The following is a 20337-nucleotide window of genomic DNA, read 5'->3' on the forward strand; positions in this document are numbered from 1 at the left end:
CATATCATTTACGAATGTTTATATGTTTTATATAAAAAAAAAAAATAAAAAAAAAAAAAAAAAAAAAAAAAAAAAAAAAAAAAAAAAAAAAAAAAAAAAAAAAAAAAAAAAAAAAAAAAAACCGACAAAGCGTAAAAAAATCTCAACTTTCGGCTGGCAAAATTTTGACGTCTGAATTGTGGGATACGAGTAGAATAAATGCTTGAAAATAGAAGGACCATTAACAGCGACTAACACGCAGCGTTATTGAACCGTTTGAGGGACTAAATCGCCGAAAAGCGGACGCATCAGAAAAAAGAGCAAATGCTCTTTCACCAAGGAAATGCTTCGTGCCACATGTTAGTGAAACCGATGGCAAAAATCCATTTATTGGACTTTGAACTGCTTTTTTATCCAGGGTATTCTGTAGAGCTCTCATCGACTATTTCCTTTTTTCATATCTCCAAAGAATTCTCACTGGTTTGAAATTTTAGGCTAATGAAAAGGTAATCGCCGAAGCCGAGACCTATTTTGAAGTAAAATACATATCGTACTACAATACTTTGAGGGTCAGTATAAACAGTGTATCACCCTTAAAGGGAACTATGTTGAATACAAAAATGAATTTTACTACAAAATTGGGTTTTACTATGGTAGCCAGGGGACTTTTCAATTGACTTGTTATGTGCAAGATATTATGACTCGTTAACGTTTTTCCATTTTATGAGTTTTATTTTAAATTTTATTATTTTTTATTTTTATTCTTTTTTTCTTATTTTTTAGTTTTTGGATTTATTTTATTTCATTCTATTTTCATATATTTTATTTTATATTCCTCCTCAAATTTGCTCTATTTCCCACATTGCTTCGCTCCCTAATATGTCGGCAAGTAATCGCCAAATTTATCATGTAATCTACCAAATTGCTTATCAGTTATCAGATATCACGATCAGAAATTTCTCACCAAAGTAACGATAAGTGAAATAAAAGCCAAACACAGAAGCTCTAAAGCCAACGCCACCCACACAGCCATTTTCACCGCACAACTAATATCGCCTATATGCAACTGATCAGCAGTGCAATACAAAAAACAAAAAGCAACATTGGATATTCCATATTTGGTGCTGCGAAGTAAGTAGAACAAATAAACATGCGTATGAGTGCATGTATGCAACAACAACAATGCTACTTGCCTTTTTGTTTCTAAAGCCAGCAATTTCTAACGTATAGCCGCACAACAACACCGACAACAACATTTAATAACAGTACAACACGATAAATTTCAATTACACTTTATTGCACTTTTACTCCACTTTTGCGCCTTACCAAAATAGGCAGCGGAGCTATGCCAGCGGAGCTTATACGAATAAGCGTAGTTTCACTACTCAAAGTGTGGTGCATCAATTGATTTATTGATCTATCTATCGGCTGTTACTGCGGTTGCTGTTTGTTTTAATTTTATAGCCGAATTGCAAATTCCATCAAAAGGAAACTTAACGCTTTCATTCGGCTATGCATCCAGCCACCCAGACGCCCAGCCAGCCATCCATCCATCCATCCATCCATCGATTTATTCCAACAACTCTGCATCTCAATGCTCAGCATTCACCGTTGACCTCTTGAGCGAAATTTTATTGTAATGTTAGTAGTTTTTATTGTTACATGTATTTGGGGGTACCGACATATTCAATTTTCTAGCGCATTTCAAACGTGTGTCTCACCAACGTCCATCCTACCGTTGTGAAAAAATATATATCTTCATATGTACTGTAAATATTCATCCTTGTAGGAAATTAAATTGTTTTTAAAACCTTGAGGTCTTGTCTCAGCAAAACTTAGCTGTCTTTGCGTTCTCTCTTTTCAACAGAGGTTGGATTAAATAGGAGCCGCCGGAGATCACAGGCTCAGACCATTGACATCCCGGTTCTTTGTAATACGAAAAACTAAAATGTTACATGTGGATTCTTAGAAAGCAAAGAATTTTGAAACTACTAGTTTCTTTGAAGATATGAGATCTAAAATACTTCAACCTCAGTGCAGCGAAATCTGGAAAGTCAAGGAAAAAGTATAGGTATGTTTCTACCTCACTTTCTATGTATGAGATAACTTTACCACGAAGTGCTTATTGTTGATCCTTGATGGCCGAGCTCACGTGAAAACCAGTGTTGAACCGCAAAAGAACGCCGTGCCTCTGACATGTTGGAAATTTTATTATATTTGGATGATTGTGTCCTTTCTTGCAGATTTGTGGAATATACTGTTTTCAGTTGTATCACTAATTAGTTCGATTCAATTATTAATGACACTAATTGTGTGTCCAATACAGTCAACTAGCTCAGGAAAAGTATAGCCACCTAATATTCTGACCTCACAGAATGCTAATTTTCAGTAAGAGCTAATTGAACTTTGTGAACAACTTACATCCTTTCCAAATTCTATAACATTTCCCATTGGGCAATTAGGCGCTTTTGTAAACCTAACTCCTCATCAACCTCCTCAATCAACCTCAACACGTTAGCGTACTTGGGCGCACATGTGTGTTACTTTGAGTGTAAACTGCTGGATGCCTTTGAAGCCGCGCCGATACTGGGTCAGCGCCATAAGTAGTAGTAGGCAAAACAAAAATAACAAACCACAAGTCTGTAAGAAGCATACGCTGTCGCACTTTGACGAAGGAGACAATGTGGCAGCACGTAAGGCAGTTGCCACAAAGCCACGCAGCTAAGCTGGACATGCGCAGTCAAGCGATGAGAATGAACGCTGGCTGATGGATCATGCTGATGGAAAATGAACTTACAAGCAAATACGCATAGAGCACATGGATATACAAAGAAAAAAATATATACGTATAAAGATGAGAGAGCGGGCCAATAAGTACTTGGCCTCAGTGCCATTTAGCTGACGCTACTATCGTAGTAGATGCAGACGGCTACTGTCATATTTTCAGTCTCGGACTCGTAAATTTTGTCTTGGCTGGTCAGTGATTTGTTCCACATCATAAAAACTGAACACGGGAAAGTTTTCGGTGCAATGGGTGAGAGTCCTTCACCATTTGGAGCCAAGAAGTAATTTTTCTAGTTTTGTGACATTCAATGAAACATTGAACTAATAGGCCTCACCAGGGACTAAGGAATAGTCGAAACTGTGGACTTCTGCTGACCTGCTGAACCTGCTCCGAAAAGGAGGGAGACCGTGCTATCGGTCGCACTTTTCCGACAGTTTCAGAGTGCGATCTATATCGACCACCTAAGGAAGAGCTAAACTGTTGCAATGCTTTAAAATACGAAGGAGGCTACGAACTGCTGTCAAGCGACTGCTTTTTGTTTTGCACTTGAAAGAGTTGAAATATTTATCCCATGTATACCTATTTTGCATATCTCCAGAAGTAGTAGACCTAGCTCAAATTCATTTGGCTAACAAGAGTCTAATTTGAAAGAGAAATCGAAATTTTCTTTCTTCTTTAGTAGGCTAAGTACTCATTAGACCGACCTCGAACACATCACCTTGTTTGTATGAGAGCGTGCGCGGGCACTTGCGTATGGTTTAGGAATGCGGTGATTATTTTGAGTGAAATATTTTAGAAAGTCTCAATGCGGCTGCGGACGGTGATGGCGGCAATGTGTCATGACATGGAAAATCAATCATGTCACAATTTCTCAAATAAGATGTTGACAACAATTCGGATGTCAGAAAGCAATAATGTTGCACGGTCGCATATGAATGCATGTATGAGTGGACTCTGTTTTCACAGAATCATGCATTAGAGCATGCATACGGCATAACGGCGAAATGACTCACCCGAGCGGCTGCTATGTTTGTTGTTCACTTTTTATTTGTGTGTGTTATACATTTCGCACTTTGCTGAACCAGAAATAATCAACTGGCGGCAGCGTAACGAGCTTTTAGCAACATGTTGCTGCGTGTGTTGACAATGCGCACGTGTGCTGTTGCTGTCGAGAGACAAATGTCAATTGCTTTGGATATGGAAAATTATGCCACCGACCGCAATATAGGGTAGCTGGCAGGAAGGTTGCAAGGCAACAGCCGTCGGCCACACCCAAAATGTGCCAGTGCGCCACTTGATCCTGGCGCTTGCTGGTGGGCCAACAGTATTTGCTGTGTGTCTACGAAGTTGCTCTATACTTAGCCGCCGTCGTGGTTTGTTCACAGTTTTTGCCATGATTTAGTTTTCAGCCATTATTTATTGTGGCTGTGGCACCCCATTGCGTCATCCTGGTGGCAGTGGCACTCGCTGCCTGAGTAAGGCAAAAGCGACAATCTGCAGCCATATCCAGCCAGTCACACTCAGCGGTGGGTGGTGCTTATTGTGATTTTGTTGCAGGCATATTGTTTTTGTTTTCTGGTCAAATTTTAATATGCCACTTGCAACTGTAACGATACACGACCGGCTGTTGCATGCAGCGTATAACTGGTTACTTTTTAATTGCACGAAAATTATAAATCTAGCGATTGTTGTTGCTGCTCCAGAGTTGTATAGAGTGAGCGGAAATTTTCGGTTGCCAAAAAAACGCAAAAATTTGCAGTCTAAATATTGTTGTTTGTAAACATATAAAAACATATAGATATGTATGCAGGCGCTCGGGTGAAAAATCAGTCTGACACCGCCTGCCAGGTAGCCGCGGAAACAGAGATGTTGAAGACCACCCACCGCCGAAAATCTCAACAAATTTGCACTGCGGCGCGATCAGCGCAGGCTTCGGGTGCAAAGGGCAATCGCTGCGACGATATATGTATGTGTGATTCACTTATATTCAAGAAAAAAAAATAAAATTCGAACAAACAAGAGTTTATATATCTGTTTTTATGATTTATAAATATTGGTGGCAGACCAATTTTTCCGTCATAAAAGTTGAGCTGTTGTTTCTTAATTGATTGATTGTCGATCGTGGTTTTGTTACTATTGTTGTTGTTGTAAATTTACTAAATACAGAATGAATGACCGATGATTTTAGCGGAACTTGAGGATCATAGTGCCGTTAGGAGGCGTTGGTTTTGTCGGCTAATAGAGAAACAGTAGTTTTGTTTTACTGGGTATAGAGAATAGGTTACCCTCTCGTCAATATTAAGAAATACTGGTAAACTGTATTGAAACCGTAGGATTCTATGGCTTCTCTCAGTATTCCAGGTTTCGCACTGAATTTTGGTGTACGCCTCTGATTAATATCACATAAAACAAAACTTAATCAGAATATATGTATATTTCACTTTGCATTTTATTAAGCTACTATTCTTCTAAGTTATATAAAAGTTGGAAATCAAAAGGAGAGGAGGCCTTTTGAATTGCTTTACCAATTTTTTTCGAAGAACTTTCGGTGGCCATCAATCAGCTGGTAAGCATTCATAAAAGTTCTCAAATGCTCTGCTCAAGTCCGTCTTTTAAGCCTTAGAGTCAAACTTTTTGACTTGCCTTTTCCAATTTCTTCATAAAAACTTTCAGTGGCTATCAATCAGCTGATGAGCTTCCATAAAAGCTCTCAAAAGTTCTGTGTAAATCAGTTTTTTAAGCATTAGAGTCAAGATTTTTGACTTGCCTTTTCCAATTTCTTCCGAAGAACTTTCAGTGGCCATCAATCATCCAGTAAGCTTTCATAAAAGCTCTCAAGAGTCATGTTTAAATCAGCTTTTTAAGTCTTAGAGTCAAGCCTTTTAACTGGCCTTTTCCAATTTCTTCGTAAAAACTTTCAGTGGCTATCAATCAGCTGATGAGCTTCCATAAAAGCTCTCAAAACTTCTATTTAAATCAAAAGCAAATAAAGATTCGTTATGATATGCTATGCCAAAAAATTGTCGGATGCTTCTTTTTCTAGCTTATCGAACTTCCTTGGTTGGTATGTACAACTCCTAGACTATCCGGTTTGTCCGCTTCCATCAATAAACATTTTATTTTAATGACTTATTGATATATTTAAAGCTTCACAGATGCCAATTGCATACAAGCTGTAATTAATGGATCGATTACTGTATTGAGTATTTGCGGAAAACAAATTGGCCAATAGCAAATTAGTCTTTGTACATGTACTGCCTGTAGTCATAGATGACCATTCCTCTCACATGAATATGTACATTTTTATCTGCATTGCCTTTATAAAGGCGCCCGCAAATTAGTAAAACAACACCTGACTGGAGTTGGCTGCCAAATCACGTGGTTGTGGGCGTTTCAAGTGAGTCCAAGCATAAGAAAGAAAGCTAGCAAGCATGTTAAGTTGTTTACGATGCAAACGGTTTGGAAAGAGTGGGCGTAACCGCCGCAGTCGTATTACAAACATTTGTGGAATTGACTTGTGGCAGGGGCACCGATCGCACATGTATTTAATTTGTGTATTTAAGCAACTAAAATTACGGTAAATTAATAGATTCTCTGCTGCAAGTAAAAAAGAAGACGAGGAAGAAAGACATCATTGTAGCTGCCTTTTTCCCAGTTTTCCAAACACATTCCATTTTTGGTAGCACATGATTTTTGCTGCGAATGGCAATGCGCTCTCACGCTCACGCTGCCGGCCTGCATAGCATGGCGCAGCATATGCACGTGATCTTGACCACCAAACAAATACGGTTAACTTAAAGTATGAACAAATATACAAGCATTTGTGAATACTAGGCGACCATCAAGCAGGCAAATGGAAACACACGCGAAAACTAGGTGCGCGCTCCACAAAACCCTTTTTATGGCATTGTCACGTGTGTGAACCCAGCACTCTTTTTAGCTCAACTTCAGTCTGCATATTTTGACAATTTTTTCTTCTATTATTATTTTTTTTTTACATTTTTTCGATTTGTGTATTGTACTTGTTTGTTTTTGTATTGCTATTTGCTTGCACTATTGACCTCGGCATCATTGTGCCACTCAAATTCGGATTTATATTAATTTCGACAATGGATTGAAGACATAACTTATTTGTTTTGTTTGCTTATATAAGGCTTCTTTGAAAACATTACTTTTATAGTTAAATATACAATATAAACCCTTTTTTCCCTTCAACGACCCAACTCTAGGACAATAAATCCCTTTTTTCCCCTCAACGAGCGAATTCCACAACCATAGTTAAGGCATTTTTTACCGTTAACGAAGTCAATCACCTTGTGGTGAACCTTCCCGATTATTTCTTGATAAGTTTTTACATTTGGATCCTCAGGTAATCTTTAGTGTGGCAATGATTCTTTTTCTTTCCTTTAGCGAGGTCAGAAACCCTGAGATCAATGACTTTTGATTATGTTTTAGGTGTTTTTGTTAACCTTTAGTCAACAATCTTAGGAAAATTACCTTTAGTTAGGTCTATGACGTTTTTGTTTACCTTTACCGTGGTCAAGAACCCGTGGTTAATAACCTTTTTGTTTACCTTCAGTGAAGTCAACAACCTGAGATCAAATCATGTTTTCTTTACCTTTAGTGAGGTCAACAATCCTTAAGAATATCAATGAGCGATGAAGTTGTTGACTTCGCTTAGGGTCAATGATGATTGCGCTAAGGTTTCTATATTTTTGTATGCCTTTCAATAATTTTTGTCAGATGTGAGGTTAGTTTTAAAAATACCTCTTTATTTAATTTACTTCAGGCAAAAAATATAGTTCGCTGTCAGACAAATTATTTTCGAACCCTTTGAGAATACAGTGGATTGGGCCGGAAAAACATTTTTTTCACCTTTGACCATATGTATTATTATCTGTCAGAAAATTATATTCGAACCCTTTGGGAATACAGTGGATTGGGCAGGGAAAACATTTTTGCACCATTGACCCATATTTCTAAAACCTTAAAATGTACTTTAAGCCTATGTATAATTTTTTCATTATTGACTTTTGTTCCTAAAATCACAAAAATGTATTTCAAGCCTAATATATGCTTTTGTTTTAACCTAGACCGCCCTAAACTCTAAAGCAAACAGTACTGCATTTTGTTCTTTATTAATGCACATAAAAAAAGAACGGTGCATTTACATAAAACAACAATATTTTTGCAAACAAGTGAGCGGCGTGAGAGCAATGCTCACAGTCGTCACATAATTTTCTCATTGGAATTTGGAAGAGCGCCGCTGCAGTTGACATGTGGGCAGATGTAAACAAAAGTGCGTGTGCAAAGGTCAAGTGAAAAGTTATAGTGTAAATATTGTAAAACAATATCTAAAAGTACATATTAAATCGTAGTTTATTAAAAATAATGTTGGTTCCAATTACTTAAAAGAAAGTGTAAGATAAAAGCATCAGAATTAGTTGTGAGAGCTCAAAATGTGGTTTGATGAATAACTTAGCTTATGGCTGCGGCTGCTGCCATGCATTCGGTTCTGTTCTGTTTGTTTTCCTGCAATTTGTTCGTTTTTAAAAGCGTTAGTACGTTTATGTAAATAAGTAAGAAGTGAAAATACAATAATTTAGAATTTTTAGAATAGTTACAAACGGGTGATGTGTTTTGATTTAGTTTAATTTTTAAGTAAATAAGAAATTAAATCACTTCAATGCCTTTGCTTTTGAGTTTTTTGTGTTGATTCATGTGTGTTTAGATGCAATGGAAGAATGAAGTTGATTGAAGGGAAATTGAACCAGAAATTTATGCGCTGATGAGACTTTGGTGAGTACACACAATATTTATTTATATTTTTATCATAGAAAATACAGAACCTAAAATAAGTTTAAGCTACTCAAGTCAACGATTTGCCACTTAAAATATTTTAATTAAAGAAAACAACAAATTAACTGGTACATAGATATATACATATATCAAAACAATTATATAGTATACATAAAAATCACCTAGTTATAAATTATTTTGTAAACAGTATACTACATAATTCCATTTAGTAACTCGAATGTCATTTGTCTATGTTAGCAATTTTGGTCATGAAATTCAACAAATTTCAAATCTAAAATTTACCATATCAATCTCATGATAGTGGTACTAGTGATGCTGCTAGGTTAAAATACTTTAGTACAAATTGAGTTGAAGTCAACGAAACTGTCTTTTTCTTTACCATAACATGAATAAAATCTTTGGGACCAGTGGGTTAAAATAAACGAAGTTCTCCCGAATGTAAACTTGAAATCTATAATTCCTTTGAGAAATCTTTCACTATTATTACGGATACAAGCTTAGCAATGGCAACCACTACCATGATACAGCGACTACATGCAGTATACTTTGCATCGAGAAATCATATAAAGTGAATCGTTCAACACTTTTTTCTCTTTTCATTCATGAAGAGCTTTGAAATTCTTTCTGTTCAAAAAACTATTTCATTACTCAACTTATCAATGCTTTTTAGTCCTGGTAATTATCCCAGTTTATAGTCGTTTTGTGACTGTGCTGTTGGAAGCTGTTTCCTGCTCATTTTGGTTAGCTACGGATAAAACCGAAAATGATAGACGAATTTCCTAACTGTAGTCAAGGGGGGTAGTCAAACCATCACTATTTAATAAAATTATAAAAATAGCTCTACGTGTTCTAATAGTTTCGAAGTCAAATTTGTATACAAGATAGTACCTAAAATACCCCCACATTTTACCACATCAGGCGCAGTCGTTTTTCTTTAGATTTGTTCGGTAGTGTTATTGATTATAATTGAAGGTAGCTTACGCTGTTCCTGATATGAAGAGCTCTGAAGGCATTTTGATGTCAAATTACACTTCCCTCTTTGATTTTGTTGGCATTTTCACGATATTTTATATATGCATAATAGACTTCTTCTTCTATCGGGATCTTATTTTTCTTCTTTGGCTATTATTTAAAAAAAAATTCTTCAAATTCTAAGGGAGATTTCTCCAGGAATGAAATGCCCACCATTTGTTCGATTTCATCACAATTGCTGATGGCGCACAATACGCAAGCAATAACTCTGTTCCGTAAGTTCATTGATTCAAATTATACTCAAGGTTAAACTGAGGCCAAAGTATTTATGTGTTTTATAATTAAATTTTTTTTTACAAATTTATTATTTGTACGCTGGATAAAATCCCTGAATTTCATTTATGTATATTATACGTCATTACTTCTTTCTAACGCTATCACTGCCACACAAAGCCCACTAATACGACACACACAACTCAATCTCATCACGATAAAGTGTATTTGACATTAATTCACACTTGTGTGCAAAATAAGTAATAACAAATGTGTGGTGCAGCAAAGGACAAAATGCCCGAAATAGACGAAATACCAAAAAATCAGACTATCGGGCGATCAAGCAAACGGAATGCACGTCTCACGCGCAAACGGGGCACCACCACAGCGCAGAGAAATGATGGTGCAGCGTACATGGAAGCATGTCAACACCAGTTGTCAACAGCAATTACAACGCCAACAGCAGTTACAATGTGCAAAAGCGCCCGCAACAGGAGTTGCAACAGAAGCTGCCAGGCGACAAGCACAAAAAACGGTTTGGCCACAAAACGAAGAAACGCTAATAATACTGTAAGCAGACAAAAAGCCGGTAGACTGACTGACGGACAGACTGCCAGCCATTGGTGACACACAGATATGTGCCGACTTTGCGCTTGAGTGGCGGCTGAGTGACGATGTGGCATGCATACACATACGAGTATGTGTGTGTAAATGGCGCACACGGTGGACAAATGGACTGTGGCACAACATTCAGCAGCATGTTGCATGTGCACAAACTTGTTGCTGCTGTTGCGGATGCTAATGGTGGTTAGTTGATGGCAATGCTGATGACGTTGGAGTGCTGAAGTGGCGTTGGTGGGCGCCGCCACTCAGCCGCAAGTGACAATTATTGGCTACGCTGGTAGCTGATGAACGGCTCGGTGAGCTAAAGTGTAGCAGCAAATGCTTTCAGCTCTTGTTCTTGCCTCAGCCGCTGTTTGTTGGCAGCCAAGTATTAATTAAAGTGAAATGGTCGCCACCGCCTCCGGCCAGTTGTTTGTTAGCCAGGCAGGGCCGCCGGTGTTGGCGTCTATGGCGAATGCGCCATGAAGTGTGTCTCTCTAGCGTTAATTTATGCAGGCGGTGGACCGCCAGTCGCTGGTGGCCGCATTTCCGAGCCTCGAGGCTGTCTGCGCATTCGGTAGCGTTTGGTCGCAACAAATCATTCAAATTGATCGCGCGTTTTTGTCAAATTTATTTATATGGCCAACACATCTACTTGCTTGTGTGTGCAGTACATATGCGGCGTCGTACCTCACACTTCGCGGCCACATCGCTCTCGGGATGCCGTTCGGTGATATTGTGAAAGGTTGCTACGCCATGGCAATCGATTTAGCATATTTTCGCTTCAAATTATTGCATTTGTTTAATTTTTTACTAATGCGCACAACATGACTGTGGCATGCAACATGCCATATGCCATATGCCACATGCCACATCTAGTAAATGGCGTGCAATCGTTACATTCCATTTAGAAAGTCTTTCCTAGTTCACTTGCTTGGGTGGAGCCATAGCCGCCGCCGCTATAGTAGCCGCAACTCGCCACACTTGTGCGGCAACAACTCATACATGCCTGACGTTCAATCTGCCAATGTCAATTTACATTCCAAGCGATAACCCTCGCGATATGGCACGCAATGTGTCGCAAACGATGATATGCGCCAAGTCGCACATGCGCATGCGCATTCACATATCTACAAACTATGCAAAGAAGGTGTATGCAGGTTTTAACGGCATCCCACATTGTTGCGACATGCCCATGCGCCACCGTTGCGGCACGTGAATAACTGGGTCATTTAATAAATTTATGCCTAGTAGTGATTTTATTATTCTAATTCCGTCAGTTACAGTGATGACAGCCCCCGCACGTGTGCTTTTGCACTTGCGGCTGGCAGAAATGCCTTTCTCTCTTTCTGCTAGCATTTGTACGCACTTTTTCACAACTTTTTCTTTTGAGCTTTCGATTTCTCCACAGATAAAAAGTGAGCACAATAAATGTATCCGCTGGTCTGGGTCAAAAAAGTTTGTGTTGAATTGGAAATGGATCAGTTTCTTGTTAAAAGGAAGATATTGCTGACACGTGGAGTGAAGCTGACCACTATGGCTGGCTTCTATAAAAGAGTACAGCTGAAGTACGCAGAACTTTTCTAATTTGAAATCTTGTTTCCGGAAAATATGAATACCACTTCTTAACAAGTTTGGTTCTTCTTTGTCTTTATTGACGTAAATACCGCATGGTAATAGCCGAGTTCACAACAGCGCAACGCGAAGGACGACTGCTCCTTTTCGCTGTTTGGCGGCAATTGGAGATTCCAAGTGCAGTCATATCCCTCTACACAAGGCCTTTCCAACGAGTGGAGGTTTGTCCTCGGCAGGTTGAATACTCTCAGAGCTGCAGTCTTTTCTTCTATTCGGACCACATGACCTAGCCAGTGTAGCCGGCTCATCAGATGTTGTCATCGTCCATGCCTTTGCACCATATATTACTTGCAGGGTTTGGCTTTGTTCATCGAGGGAGGACTTTACTTTTCAATTGGATATTCTGTCCGAAGTAGCAGCTTTGCTGATACTAGCTAGAATATAAAAAAATATGTTAAGGAATTTTTTGCGAAATCGAAAAGTTCTTCTACAAAAAGGTTTGTGAATTATTGTTCAAGTATTTATAGGTTTTACGGCACTGGCGTTTAGTTGTTGGATCTATCATGCCCTGATCAGCCTGTCATACATATGTTAATAAAGAAAAGTTAATTCGGATTTCCTGGTCTCATTAAATGGTACAAAGAAAAAACTGGTTTACCAGAGCAAGTAAATATTGGCAAACCTTCTTAGACTGTGCCGTAGCTCCAAAGCATTTTGAGTGCAAGCCAATTTTTAGAACTCATATATGGATTAAGAACTTAAGCCCCTCGTGCAATTCTTTAGTTGAAATAGTGTGACAATTGCGAGAATTCCACACTAAACTGTCAAGTTCTTTAGTTGAGAAAAGTAAATTGCAACAATTCCTTGCGCTGGCAAATTAGTCTCGTCTTGTTAACTGCGCATCGGAGCAACTAAGTAATGTGAACGCATAGTTGTTGCACGAATGGGTAAATAAGCGCGCGGCAAGTTACTTTACGTGCTGCGGTCATACTGTCAAGCTGGCGTGCCCCGTTTACCTGTGACTTCCTTGAAATCATCTCATTTCGCAGCAATTCGTTACAGCTCATTTGGGCGGAGCGCGCGCACAAAATACCTACAACATTTAGCGGCTAAATGTGCTGCAATACCTTTATTTAGTTAAATTTTTATTATTTTTTAAAATCACAACTCCGATGTCTTGAAGTTGCACTCCGTTTCAAAGAATAGGAAAATGCTGATTTCGGCATAGCTTCAATGGTGGATGTGTATTTGGTACGCGGTTCAGTGGCGGTTGACCATTATCAGGTGTTTTCTGTGTCTCACGAATTGGTGTCGACACACACATATACGAACGCCATGTGTTCGCCGGCATATACGCTATTCGTTCGGTATTCATTTATACGCGACGTGTCACCGATTAACTTTGCCGCTACGCCTGACCAAATCTTTCAGCTGTGAGCTCGCAATATTAGTGTATTTGAGTTGTGCTGCTGCAACCAGGTCGACTGCGCGCCTGCTTGCCTCATTCACTACCGATTTGGCTATTTGGCAGGCATGAAAATGGATTTCCTTTTGCTCCAAAGTGTTTGGCTTGCTCCGCTTCATTTCGTTTGCTAGCGCTGCTGTGCTCTTCGCATTTGCTCTACCGCCTCTGATGGTGGGTGATAAATGTTGCCTAGAGCAGCGGTTTAGGGTCTCCACCTATAATCACATGTGTGTCGACAGGTATATGTGGACTAATATATGTAAGGGTATAGTTTGTGGTCTAAATAGCAAGTTGCAGTGCTATGTTGCAAGTTAAAAGCCCAGTACTGCTTTCCGTTGAAATTAGTTATTCACGCGCGCCTCGTTTAAGAGACAACATCCTTAAATACCTTACTTACTGAACGCTGCAACGCTGTGCGGCCTGTATGTGTGTGCATTTATTGCTGTCTGCTTTTGTTTCAATGGGCATGCCGTTGCTGGTGCTCGTGCTGCATCGGCTTTTGGTGGTACATATGGCACCCATTGTTGCCTCCGCCATATATCCACATCGACTAAGTGCTACTTATATTTTCCCGTGTGTTTGTATGTTTGCGCTTGTGTCCCAAGATTTTACTCATTTGCTCATGCCGACAATGATGATCGTGCCGCTGATGCTGACTGCTGACTGCTGCCTATTAACTGCTAGCTACTCGCCTGCCCGTTTTTGCCCTAGCAGCCTAGCTGCTGTCATTGCTGGCTTATCGGTAGCCTCCATGCAATGCCCGCTAGCTGTGCCGATTGCCTGCTCTACTTGCCACATGTTGCATGTATAAACATATGTATAGATGGCGGTGCTTGTGTGCACCCACCATTTGCGTGGCCTTTTTGCACACTTTTGGGCCGCTTTTGTTTAATGGTTAATGGCTTATTTCCTTGAAATGCGCCTCTCATGCGACCGAAAATGCCGGGTAATTAACCTGAACCATGTTAATGAACTTAACAAAACATTTATGCAGATTTAACTGCTGTTGCTGCAGCTACCTCAGCTGCGCCTGCTGCTGTTGCTGCTGTGTCACAATGTTTTACCGTCACCGCTTGTTGGTTTTTGTTGCTTTTGTTGCTGCTGTTTAGTTTGCGCTTAATACTGCCGCTCGTCCTTTTCGCTAATGTGCGGACACAATTGTTGGAAATGAGGTTGTTTTCGTGTTGTTGACAATCTAATTAGAATACGTGCTGCACAAGTTGTTTTTGTTGCTGTTACTGTTGTCTTAACTACTTTAAATAATGTCATTTTTGCTGTGGCCGCTTAATTGTTACTGTTGTTGGTCTATTGCCTGCCGCTACACCATTTGCGATTTCAGGTTCATGGTGTTGACACATGTTTCCAAACGAAGTTCGTCGATTGTCGGCATTTCAGTCAGTCCGAGAAAATCTGTGGGTGTGCGGTGCTGGTATTGCCACGAATATTCAGTTTTGGTTTCATAAGGTGAAATTGAACCACCGTTTTGATTATATACGATTATAAAAATTGTAGACAATATGTATGTTCTAAGTAACTGTTTCAAAGAATCATCCTGATGCTGGCCTTTTTCCTTCGGAACAACCATGCTGTTGATCTCCTTTATTCCAGTTACAAACATTTAACCAAACCAGTAGTGCATCAGCACCTCTAGATTGTCTGAAAGCTGTTTTCGGGAGCTTTGCAAGGCTCAACGACGTTGGAAGCCAGTAGGTCGGTTTTTTTTCTGCAAATCGGGGCCGTTTGCTTTTCTGCTAGAAGTCGATGTAGGTGGGTCACACCTTGTGAATCTTCATTTCCTCAAAGTTCGACACTTGCAGGCCGGTAGAACAGCTTGTCTCGACAATCTTTGAGTCACCGTCGTCATCGATGGAGAAGAATCAAATTATCCGACGCTCTTTGATTTAACTGAGCGGTATCCCTTCAAAAGTCAGAATCACACCACAAAATAAAACTATCAATCCGATTGGACTGAATTTAGGCTCAAAATACTAGATTATACGAAAGGGTGTTCCATTTCGAGGTTCCCGACTTTTTTAAAGAAAAATCTCAGAAAATTCAAATTTAATAGTGAATGTTTATTATCATATTTTTTGAAAATTATATTTTTAATATTAAAAAAGTCTTGCGGTATTTTCGCTAGTGGACGCTGAGAGCGCGTAGTTCTAGTTTTATTCGTCGTATCGGGTCCTTTTTGGAAAGCTCATTTCACGCGCTAAAACGTGTTTGATTGATTATCTTTTTGATAAAGAGAAAATACGGCATATTTTACAGTATTACTACGATAAAAGCAAAAATGCATCTCAAGCCGCCAATAAAATCTGTGCAGTTCATGGACTCGATACAGTTTCCATTTCCACCGCACAACGATGGTTTCAATTCTGGTTTAGAGGTGGTCGAAGATACGCCACGCTTCGGAAGGCCTGTCGTCGAAAATTGCGATAAAATCGCTGAATTGGTCGGAAGAGGCCGGCATAGTAGCAACCGTAGCATCGGCCAAGAGCTGGGCATGAGACATCAAAAAAAATTTTATGAACAATTGAAAATTCAATAAAAATGCCGCAAGACTTTTTTGACAACCTAATATAATATGTTTACCCGGCTTTGTCTGCATGGACTTAAGATTTTATATATCTCCGCAGGAGAAAGTGATATCACACGATCTTGGTGTCCAATCGTCAGTCCCGAAACGTGAAATGATCTGCTCACCAAAGTGTTTTCTCTATAAATCCATTGACTATTGCGATATTTGGGAAGTGGTGCCATCTCGTTAAACCCAAGCACACCGAGATCACGAGCTTACATTTCAGGCATCAAATAGTCGGTTATCATGGCGTAATAACGTTCGCAATTGACAGTCATTATTTTTGAAGAAATATGTACCCATGATTCCATCACAAACTACACCAAACCAATGATTTTACTGGATAAAATCACAGCTCTAAAATCTCTTCAGGTTGCTCTTTTTCCCAAATGCGGCAATTTTGCTTGATTACCAACACATTGAGTCAGAAATAGGCTTCATCGCTGAACAAACTTTGGCTCGAAAATGTCAGATCTTCTTGGAACATTTTGAAGAACCCATAGAGCGAAGCGACTTCAGTTCTTGCACAAGCTGTACTTTGTACGCTTTCAATTTAAGTTATCGGCGTAAAATGGGCCAAGTCGTTCCATAAATCAGTCCGAGTTCCTGCGAATGGCGCCGAACCCACTCTCCGCGGTCTTCTGTACATTCTCAGCTACGGCTGCTAAAATGAATGCTTGGGTCTCAAGGTGGTTGTTGCGAATAGTACGCTCAGTATCGCGATTATGTTGACCATAAGTTGAGCGAAGCGCGCGATACACATTCTTTACAGAACTTAAATTTTCGTGATAAAGTCAAACGACGTTCTTTAGGCGTTAGTCTTTCCATGATGAATTGACAAACAATACTGAACAAAAATGCCATGACATATGCCATAATCACATATCCTTTCGATTTCACTTCACAAGTTATGATATATGAAATCGGCCCATATTTGTTCATATAGCACCATTAATCCCCATATTAGCCGCATAATAATATTGCCTTTCGAAGTACTAATATAAGCAAAAGATAACTACTTTGACATTCGTATACGCCATTGTTGTATTTATGCTTGCAACATGAACTTTCGCTGCGCGTGCAGAGGTTGCTTCAACATACCGTCTGCCTACAGCTGCGCCTATGCCGCTGACATCCATAGTAGTGATCGAAATTTACGACAATTTCATCTCAAGGCAGGCGACAGTGAACCGCCTTCGCTCAACCGTCGTCTGTCTCCTGCCGCCGTCGAAAATGGCGAAAAAACATTAGCCCCAAAAAATGTGAAATTTTGCTTATCCGTTGATGCGAATACAACGGTAATAATATAATTTACAAGTGCATTTGTTGTAAATACGTTAAAGTCAAGCGAATGAATTGTCTGTGACCGAAGAGGATGTGGGTTTTTATAGAGAAGACGAAGGCAGAGTGAGAGTGCAGTTAAATTTTTCAAGAAAGCCAAGTAAGCCTCAAATGCATATAATGTCGTTACTGACAGTTGTCCAATTGACAGTCGTATAACAGTGGAAACTGCCAACGCCTGCGCTCTATGCCGAGTTGTATATCCCCAATGCCAATGTCAGTGTCAGTAGTGAGGTGCTTTGATTTTTCTCTCTTTTCTTATTATTTGTGTTTTTATAATTTGTTGGCCGCTGACGGCTTTGGCATATTGTTGTCGTCGTTCATATTGTCCGCTTGTCGGTCGCTCGCTCGCTCAGACAGTTGCTGTAGGTACTTTGTACCGTCGTACACCTTGCCACACATGCGATTTTGATTGCATTGTTTGTCACCACTGGTTGCCACGCTTTGTAGCTCTCGAATGTGGTGGCGCTCTGATCGACAAGCAACAATAGCGAAATTGTTGTCAAATGCCAAATAAAAGTGGTAAAAGTGTTTTTACGACAATTGTCATTGACATGAATTGCCGCATGCCAATTGTGATGGCGTTGCATGAACGCAGATTCGTTTGTTGCCTAGTTACAACAACGCCTAGTACAACAACGCTTGAAGTTGGCTGCAGTTTTCCATCGATATCATTAATGGGCTCATTTTGTCTGAAAAGTGCTTACTTATAATATCTAAATTATTAGTTATGGCAGACGATTTTGTCTATTTATTTTCGACTACTAATTATAAAGAAACAGAGGAAATCGAAAATTATTTTGCTTATAAAGAAGAAGATTCTTTGTTCATTTATAAGAATGTCAGAATGGGCGATGAGTTTGTCTTCATATTTCTGATGTCGGTACTTAGCAGTTAAACTTGCTCCTCATTTCGTTTACAATAAATACAAATATTTAAGAAAAAAATTTTATTCAATACCATTTAAAAACTACATATCAACAGCGATAATTTAATTTTCTGAGCCCAGAAACTGAATTTCGTTTCATTTTTAAATAAACTTCGGTCGTAGTGACTACGTCTTTATAGCAGCTAAATCTTTGTAAGGAGAACGTATTAAGAACAAAAAAATTCAAAAAAAGATTAGGTCCGAGGAAAACGGTGGATGGGAAAACCACTCGGAAACAAATTGAAGCAAATTAGTTTACTTTTTGATGTACTTTCTTCTTCGAATATGACCTCTTTGCGGCAAACTTCTACTTTAGGGGAAACCCATGTATCCTCGGGTAAAAAACAGCCTTTCTTAAAAAAATTTTTTATTGTTGAAACATACAGAAATTCTGAAATTTTTGAAAAAAAAGCTTAATTCGGCCATTGCGACGCCAAAATTTGATTTTTTGAAACCCATAAATTCATGTAACCTCTTAAAAATTAACAATGACGATTGGTCGCTATTTATATACTTCCTCGTTTTAAATTTGCTGACGGCAACTTATCCATACACATTCTAAAACCAAGAATGAACGTTGTATCTTCCGCTTTGGCTTCGGTTTATCGCGTATCGTACCTTCAGAGTTATGTTTCATTCATGATCACAAATTGATGTAAAAATTTTGTTCTTTCATTTAACACAGATCCTCGATAACTCTTATAAAGTTTAGGCTAAGTTAAATTACAAAAGACACAATACGAGCTTTTCAGTCATTGTTCGTTTTCTGGTGGTTAGTATTTCAAGATGGTGCCTCTAAAATAAATGAGAGTCTATTAATACATCTGAGCTCCTTTGCAAAAACTTAGCGATTCACAATCGCTTATAAGATTTTTTTTTTCATGAACTCCCTCTCTTAATTGTCAAGGAATGTAATCAAGTCAACACGATTTTTTTTTTTTGAAACTTCTTTTTTTTTTTTTTGTAACTCTAATGTGCCTGTTACCTTTGGTATTGCTTAACGGTCTACAATCGTTTTTAACTGCTTTTTGTCATTCCAATGACCTGTGAAAGACAGATTTAAGGTTACCTTGAATACTGAGAAAAGGTCCTGTTTCGGATATATCCAATCATATGTTGAATTTCCGCCTCTGAGTTGGACCTCTCTCTGATTTGGCCTTTGCAATGATAACTTTTTAGATATTTTATATAAAGATAGTCACACCTCCTGGGCTTATTGGTCGGTGAAGTTCGACTAGTAACATTTGCCGAATATCATACTGAGAAATAATGCTGTTTCGGATATAGCCAATCCTATATCCTCACCGTCTCCCAGTGAGCCTTATGTTGTATATGGTCTTTACCACAATACTTTTTGCGAAATGAAGATAGTCAGTAATATATTTATAGTCATAGTAAAGTAACAAAGTTGTAACATTAGTTATGCATTATATCGTGTTTCTCGATCCGAAATTTCAAGTGCCTAGATATTGAAAATGGCAATTTGTTGGAGCATTTCATATTTGTCTGTATGAACTTTTCAGGTTCCAGATTAGGTTAAATCACAGAACATAAAATATACACATATTCACAATATACAAACGTTTCAGCCAATGCTTCGTTTTCTTGAGGTTAGTATATCATTTTGGTAACCATTATCTCTATAATAAAACAGAGTCTAGTTTATATTTACTTGTTGTATAATATTGTATTATAATATTGTTTTCATATTGAAGAATCTTTTGCCAAAAAATTCAGGTTAGATTCACAATGTGGCTTTTCAAAGAAATTCTGGATATATTCATTCTTTCATAAAAAGCTTCAGATAGATCCAATAAGTTTATGCCATTCTCATTCTCTCTTTAATCACTTAAGTCACGGAAATACCTTCTTTGCAAATTTAAGGTGGATAGAGTAAATAACATGTATATCCATAAAATTTTTATACTCTCGCAACAAAGTTGCTAAAGAGAGTATTATAGTTTTGTTCACATAACGGTTGTTTGTAAGTCCTAAAACTAAAAGAGTCAGATATA

General features: G+C 38.7%; 1 protein-coding gene across 2 annotated transcripts in view; it reads left to right on the plus strand.

The window, feature by feature from the left end:
• Window positions 1-7937: 7937 nt before the first annotated feature.
• Window positions 7938-20337, plus strand: part of LOC108969072 (putative odorant-binding protein A5) — a gene marked incomplete at its 5' end in the record, with an annotated part of 100996 nt that continues 88596 nt past the window's right edge. For both annotated transcript variants that reach the window (XM_018933575.1, XM_018933574.1), the window contains 1 exon segment: window positions 7938-8563.

The sequence above is a fragment of the Bactrocera latifrons genome, unplaced genomic scaffold (genome assembly GCF_001853355.1).
Source record: "Bactrocera latifrons isolate USDA-ARS-PBARC rearing strain unplaced genomic scaffold, ASM185335v1 scaffold_24, whole genome shotgun sequence".
NCBI lineage: Eukaryota > Metazoa > Arthropoda > Insecta > Diptera > Tephritidae > Bactrocera > Bactrocera latifrons.